Consider the following 6826-nt stretch of genomic DNA (forward strand, 5'->3'; position numbering starts at 1 on the left):
CCATCCTGAGTTCCCTCAGGGCTCACCGTCAGGGGTGGGGGTGTGGGGGGGCTTGATAGCTGCAACATCCTTTGTTTACTGATACAGCAGAAAACATTTTTTCATTCACAGAAGCAACATAAGAGATGTAAGAGATAATACAAAGCATGCTGACCTACACATAATAGGGGTTCCAGAAGGCGAAGACAGAGAAAAGGGGATCAAAAATGTATTTGAAGAAATTATGGGTGAAAACTTCACAAACCTAAAGGAGGAAACATATCTAGGTACAGGAAAAACAGAAGGTCCCAAACAAGATGGACTCAAACAGATCCACACCAAGACATATCATAATTAAAATGGCAAAAGTTAAAGAGAGGATTCTAAAGGCAGCAAGAGAAAAACAAAGTCAGGTACAAGGGAACCTCCATAAGGCTATCAGCTGATTTCTTTCCAGAAACTTTGCAGGCCAGAAGGGAGTGGCATGATATATTCAAAACTCCTGAAAGGGAAATACCTGAACCTAGAATACACTACCCAGTAAGATTAACATCTAGAATAGAAAAAGAGATAAAGAATTTCTCAGACAAGTAAACACTGAAAGAATTCAGCAATATTAAACCTATGCTAAAAGAAATATTTAAAGGTCTTCTCTAAATAGAAAAGAAGCAAGTAACTATGGAAAAGGGAAAAATCACAATAGGAAAGGTAAATATATAAAAAGATTGAAGATCACTTAAATAAGCCAATACATAGACTAAAGAACAATACAAAAAATTGTAAAAGCGATTATAACTACAATTAATAGTAAAAGGATAAGCATAAAGGTGTAAAATAGGACATAATATCACAAAATACAGGAGGGGAAGTATAAAAATGTACCTCTTTTAGAATGGGTTTGAACTTGAATGACTACCAGCTTAAAGCAAATAGATACAGTTATGGGTCAACATACTTGAACTCCATGGTAACCACAAATCAAAAATATATAAAAGACTCACAAAAATAAAAAAGAAGGGAACTCAAGCATACTACAAAAGAAAATCATCAAGCCAAAAAAGGAAAAACAAAAAGAAATGAACAAGGAAGAACTACAAAATCAAATGGAAAACAAGATTTAAAACGGCTAAAAGTACATACCTATCAATAATTACTTTAAAGGTCAATGGACTAAATGTTCTGATCAAAAGACTTAAAGTGTCAGATTGGATTAAAAAAACAAACAAACCGAGAACCTATAATAAAACAAATTGAAGGATTAAAAACCATATGATCATCTTAATAGATGAGAAAAGAGCTTTCAACAAAATTCAACACCCATTTCTACTACAAAAAAAAAAACACCCACAAAGTAGGCATCGAGGGAACCTACCTCAACATAATAAAGGCCATATATGACAAACCCACAGCCAACATCATTCTCAACAGTGAAAAACTGAAACCATGTCCTCTAATATCAGGATCAAGACAAGGTTTCCCATTCTCACCGCTATTATTCAACATAGTTTTGGAAGTTTTAGCCAATCATAGAAGAAAAAGAAATAAAAGGAATCCAATCGTAAAAGAAGAAGTAAAACTGTCACTGTTTGCAGATGACATGATACTATACATAGAGAATCCTAAACATGCTACCAGAAAACTACTAGAGCTAATCAATGAATTTGGTAAAGTAGCAGGATACAAAATTAATGCACAGAAATCTCTGGCATTCCTATATACTAATGATGAAAAATCTGAAAGTGAAATCAAGAAAACACTCCCATTTACCATTGCAACAAAAAGAATAAAATATCTAGGAATAAACCTACCTAAGGAGACAAAAGACCTGTATGCAGAAAATTATAAGACACTGATGAAAGAAATTAAAGATGATACAAACAGATGGAGAGATATACCATGTTCTTGGATTGGAAGAATCAACATTGTGAAAATGACTCTACTTCCCAAAGCAATCTATAGATTCAATGCAATCCCTATCAAACTACCACTGGCATTTTTCACAGAACTAGAACAAAAAATTTCACAATTTGTATGGAAACACAAAAGACCCCGAATAGCCAAAGCAATCTTGAGAACAAAAAATGGAGCTGGAGGAATCAGGCTGCCTGACTTCAGACTATACTACAAAGCTACAGTAATCAAGACAGTATGGTACTGGCACAAAAACAGAAAGATAGATCAATGGAATAGGATAGAAAGCCCAGAGATAAACCCATGCACATATGGTCACCTTATCTTTGATAAAGGTGGCAGGAATATACAGTGGAGAAAGGACAGCCTCTTCAATAAGTGGTGCTGGGAAAATTGGACAGGTACATGTAAAAGTATGAGATTAGATCACTCCCTAACACCATACACAAAAATAAGCTCAAAATGGATTAAAGACCTAAATGTAAGGCCAGAAACTATCAAACTCTTAGAGGAAAACATAGGCAGAACACTCTATGACATAAATCACAGCAAGATCCTTCTTGACCCATCTCCTAGAGTAATGGAGATAAAAACAAAAATAAACAAATGGGACCTAATGAAACTTCAAAGCTTTTGCACAGCAAAGGAAACCATAAACAAGACCAAAAGACAGCCCTCAGAATGGGAGAAAATATTTGCAAATGAATCAACTGACAAAGGATTAATCTCTAAAATTTACAGGCAGCTCATGCAGCTCAATAACAAAAAAATAAACAACCCAATCCAAAAATGGGCAGAAGACCTAAATAGACATTTCTCCAAAGAAGATATACAGACTGCCAACAAACACATGAAAGAATGCTCAACATCATTAATCATTAGAGAAATGCAAATCAAAACTACAATGAGATATCATCTCACACCAGTCAGAATGGCCATCATCAAAAAATCTAGAAACAATAAATGCTGGAGAGGGTGTGGAGAAAAGGGAACACTCTTGCACTGCTGGTGGGAATGTGAATTGGTTCAGCCACTATGGAGAACAGTATGGAGGTTCCTTAAAAAACTACAAATAGAACTACCATATGACCCAGCAATCCCACTACTAGGTATATACCCTGAGGAAACCAGAATTCAGAAAGAGTCATGTACCAAAATGTTCATTGCAGCTCTATTTACAATAGCCCGGAGATGGAAACAACCTAAGTGCCCGTCGTCGGATGAATGGATAAAGAAGATGTGGCACATATATACAATGGAATATTACTCAGCCATAAAAAGAAACGAAATTGAGCTATTTGTAATGAGGTGGATAGATCTAGAGTCTGTCATACAGAGTGAAGTAAGTCAGAAAGAGAAGGACAAATACCGTATGCTAACACATATATATGGAATTTAAGAAAAAAAAATGTTATGAAGAACCTAGGGGTAAAACAGGAATAAAGACAGAGACCTACTGGAGAACAGACTTGAGGATATGGGGAGGGGGAAGGGTGAGGTGTGTTAGGGCGAGAGAGAGACATGGACATATATATACTAACAAACGTAAGGTAGATAGCCAGTGGGAAGCAGCCGCATGGCACAGGGAAACCGGCTCGGTTCTTTGTGGCTGTCTGGAGGGGTGGGATAGGGAGGGTGGGAGGGAGGGAGACAAAGAGGGAAGAGATATGGGAACATATATATATGTATAACTGACTCACTCTGTTATAAAGCAGAAACTAACACACCATTGTAAAGCAATTATACCCCAATAAAGATGTTAAAAAAAAAAAAAAAAAGAAAGGTTCTTTGTGGCTGTCTGGAGGGGTGGGATAGGGAGCGTGGGAGGGAGGGAGACAAAGAGGGAAGAAAAAAAAAAAAAAAGACTTAAAGTGTCAGATTGGATTAAAAAAACAAACAAACCGAGAACCTATAATAGGCTGCCTACAAAAGACTGACTTGAGGGAGAAAGACACACACAGACTGAAAGTGAAGGAATAGAAAAAGATATTTCAAAGGGAAATGACAAGAAAGCAGGGGGAAGCAATACTCAGATCTGACAAAATAGACTTTAAAACAATGACCATAAAGAAAGACAAAGCAGGGCATTATATGATGACAAAGAGATCAATACAAGTAGAGAATATTACACTCATTAACATATATGCACCCAGTATATGAACACGTAAATATGTAAAACAAATACTAACAGAGACAAAGGGAGAAACTGACAGGAATACAATAATAGTAGGAGACACTAACACCCACTGACATCAAGGGACAGATCATCCAGACAGAATATTAATAAGGCAACAGAGGTCCTAAATGACATTACAGACCAGTTGGACTGAATTGTTATCTAGGACACTACATCCAAAAAAATACATATTCTTTTCAAGTGCACATGGAATGTTCCCTAGGATAGACAACACACTAGATCATAAAACAAGCCTAAACAAATTTAAAGGATAAAAATTATTTCAAGCATCTTTTCTGACCACAATAGTCTGAAACTAGAAATAAATCACAAAAAGAAAAATGGGAAAAGAACAAACACAAGGAAACTAAACATGCCAGTGAAAAACCAATGATGAAATCAAAGAAGGACTCAGAAAATACCTCAAGACAAATGAAAATGAAAACCCAAACTTACAAAATCTATGGGACACAGCAAAAGCAGTGCTAAGAGGGAAGTTCACAGCAATACAGGCCTTCCTCAAGAAACAAGAAAAATCTCAACAACAACAACAACAACCCTATCACCTAAAAGATTTAGAAAAAGAACAAACAAAACCCAAAGTCAGGAGAAGGAAGGAAATAATTAAGATCATCAAGAAAAAAAGGGAAAGGGCTCAAATCAATAAAATTAGAAATGAAAAAGGAGAAGTTACAGTAGACACCACAGAAATACAAAGGATCATAAGAGACTACCACAAGCAACAATAAGCCAATAAAATGGACAACCTAGAAGAAATGGACAAATTCTTAGAAACATATGGATTCCCAAGACTTAACCATGAAGCAACAGAAAATATGAACAGACCAATCACAAGTACTGAACTGAAACTGTGATTTAATAACTTCCAACAACAACAACAAAAAGTCCAGGACCAGATGCCTTCACAGCTGGATTCTATCAAACATCTAGAGAAGAGTTAACGTTTATCCTTCTCTAACTATTCCAAAAAATTGCAGAGGAAGGAATGGTCCAAAACTCATTGTATGAAGCCACCATCACCCTGCTACCAAAACCAGACAAACATATCACAAAAAAAGAAAATTAGAGGCCAATATCACTGATAAACATAGACACAAAAATCCTCAAGAAAATACTAGGAATTTGAATCCAACAATACAATAAAAGGATCATACATCATGATCAAGTGGGATTTATCCCAGGGATGCAAGATTTTTCAATATTTGCAACTCAATCAATGTTACACACCACATTAACAAATTGAAGAATAAAAACCATATGATCATCTCAATAGATGCAGAAAAATCGTTCAACAAAAATTCAACACTCATTTATGATAAATACTCTCCAGAGAGTGGGCATAAAGGGAACCTATCACAACATAATAAAGGCCATTTATGACAAACCCACAGCTAACATCATACTCAATGGTGAAAAGCTGAAAGCATTTCTGGTAAGATCAGGAGCAAGACAGGGATGTCCACTCTTGCCACTTTTATTAAACATAGTTTTGGAAGTCCCAGCCATGGAGATCAGAGAAGAAAAAGAAATAAAATAATCCAAATTGGAAAAGAACTTAAACTGTCACTGTTTGCAGATGACATGACATAGAAGATCCTAAAGATGCTACCAGAAAACTACTAGAGCTCATCTATGAATATGGTAGGGTTGCAAGATACAAAATTAAAACACAGAACTCGGTTGCATTTCTATATACTAACAATGAAAGATCAGAAAGAGAAATTAAGGAAACAATCCCATTTACCATCACATCAAAAAGAATAAAATACCTAGGAATAAACCTATGTTTAGGGAGGAGGGAAAAGACCTGTACTCTGAAAACTATAAGACACTGATGAAAGAAATCAAAGATGACACAAACAGATGGAAAGATATAGCATGTTCTTGGATTGGAAAAAATCAATATTGTCAAAATGACCATACTACCCACAATCTACAGATTCAATGCAATCTCTTTCAAATTACCAATGGCATTTTTCACAGAACTAGAACAAAAATTTTTTTAAATTTGTGTGGAAACACAAAAGACTCTAGCTGAAGCAATCTTGAGAAAGAAAAACAGAGCTGGAGGAAGCAGGCTTTCTAACTTCAAACTATATTAAAAAGCTAAAGTAATCAAAACAGTATGGTACTGGCACAAAAACAGACATATAAATCAATGGAACAAGATAGAAAGCCCAGAGATAAAACACACACCTATGGTCAGTTAATCTATGACAAAGGAGGCAAGAATATACAATGGAGAAAAGACAGCCTCTTCAATAAGTGGTGCTGAGAAAATGGGACAGCTTCATGTAAAAGAATGAAATTAGAACACTCCCTAACATGATACACAAAAATAAACTCAAAATGGATTAAAGACCTAAATGTAAGGCCAGACACTATAGAACTCTTAGAGTATTACAGGCAGAACACTGTTTGACATAAATCGCAGCAAGAGCTTTTTCGATCCACCTCCTAAAGTAATGAAAATAAAAACAAAAATAAACAAATGGGACCTAATTAAACTTAAAGTTTTTCACAGCAAAGGAAACCATAAACAAAATGAAAAGGCAACCCACAGAATGTGAGAAAATATTTGCAACCTAAGTGACCGACAAGGGATTAATTTCCAAAATATACAAACAGCTTGTGCAGCTTAAAAAACATAAAGAACGCAATCAAAAAATGGGCAGAAGATCTATGTAGATATTTCTCCAAAGACATAGAGATGCCCAAAAAGCACATGAAACAATGCTC

This window comes from Lipotes vexillifer, unplaced genomic scaffold (assembly GCF_000442215.2).
Source record: "Lipotes vexillifer unplaced genomic scaffold, Lipotes_vexillifer_v1.1 scaffold24, whole genome shotgun sequence".
Classification (NCBI taxonomy): domain Eukaryota; kingdom Metazoa; phylum Chordata; class Mammalia; order Artiodactyla; family Lipotidae; genus Lipotes; species Lipotes vexillifer.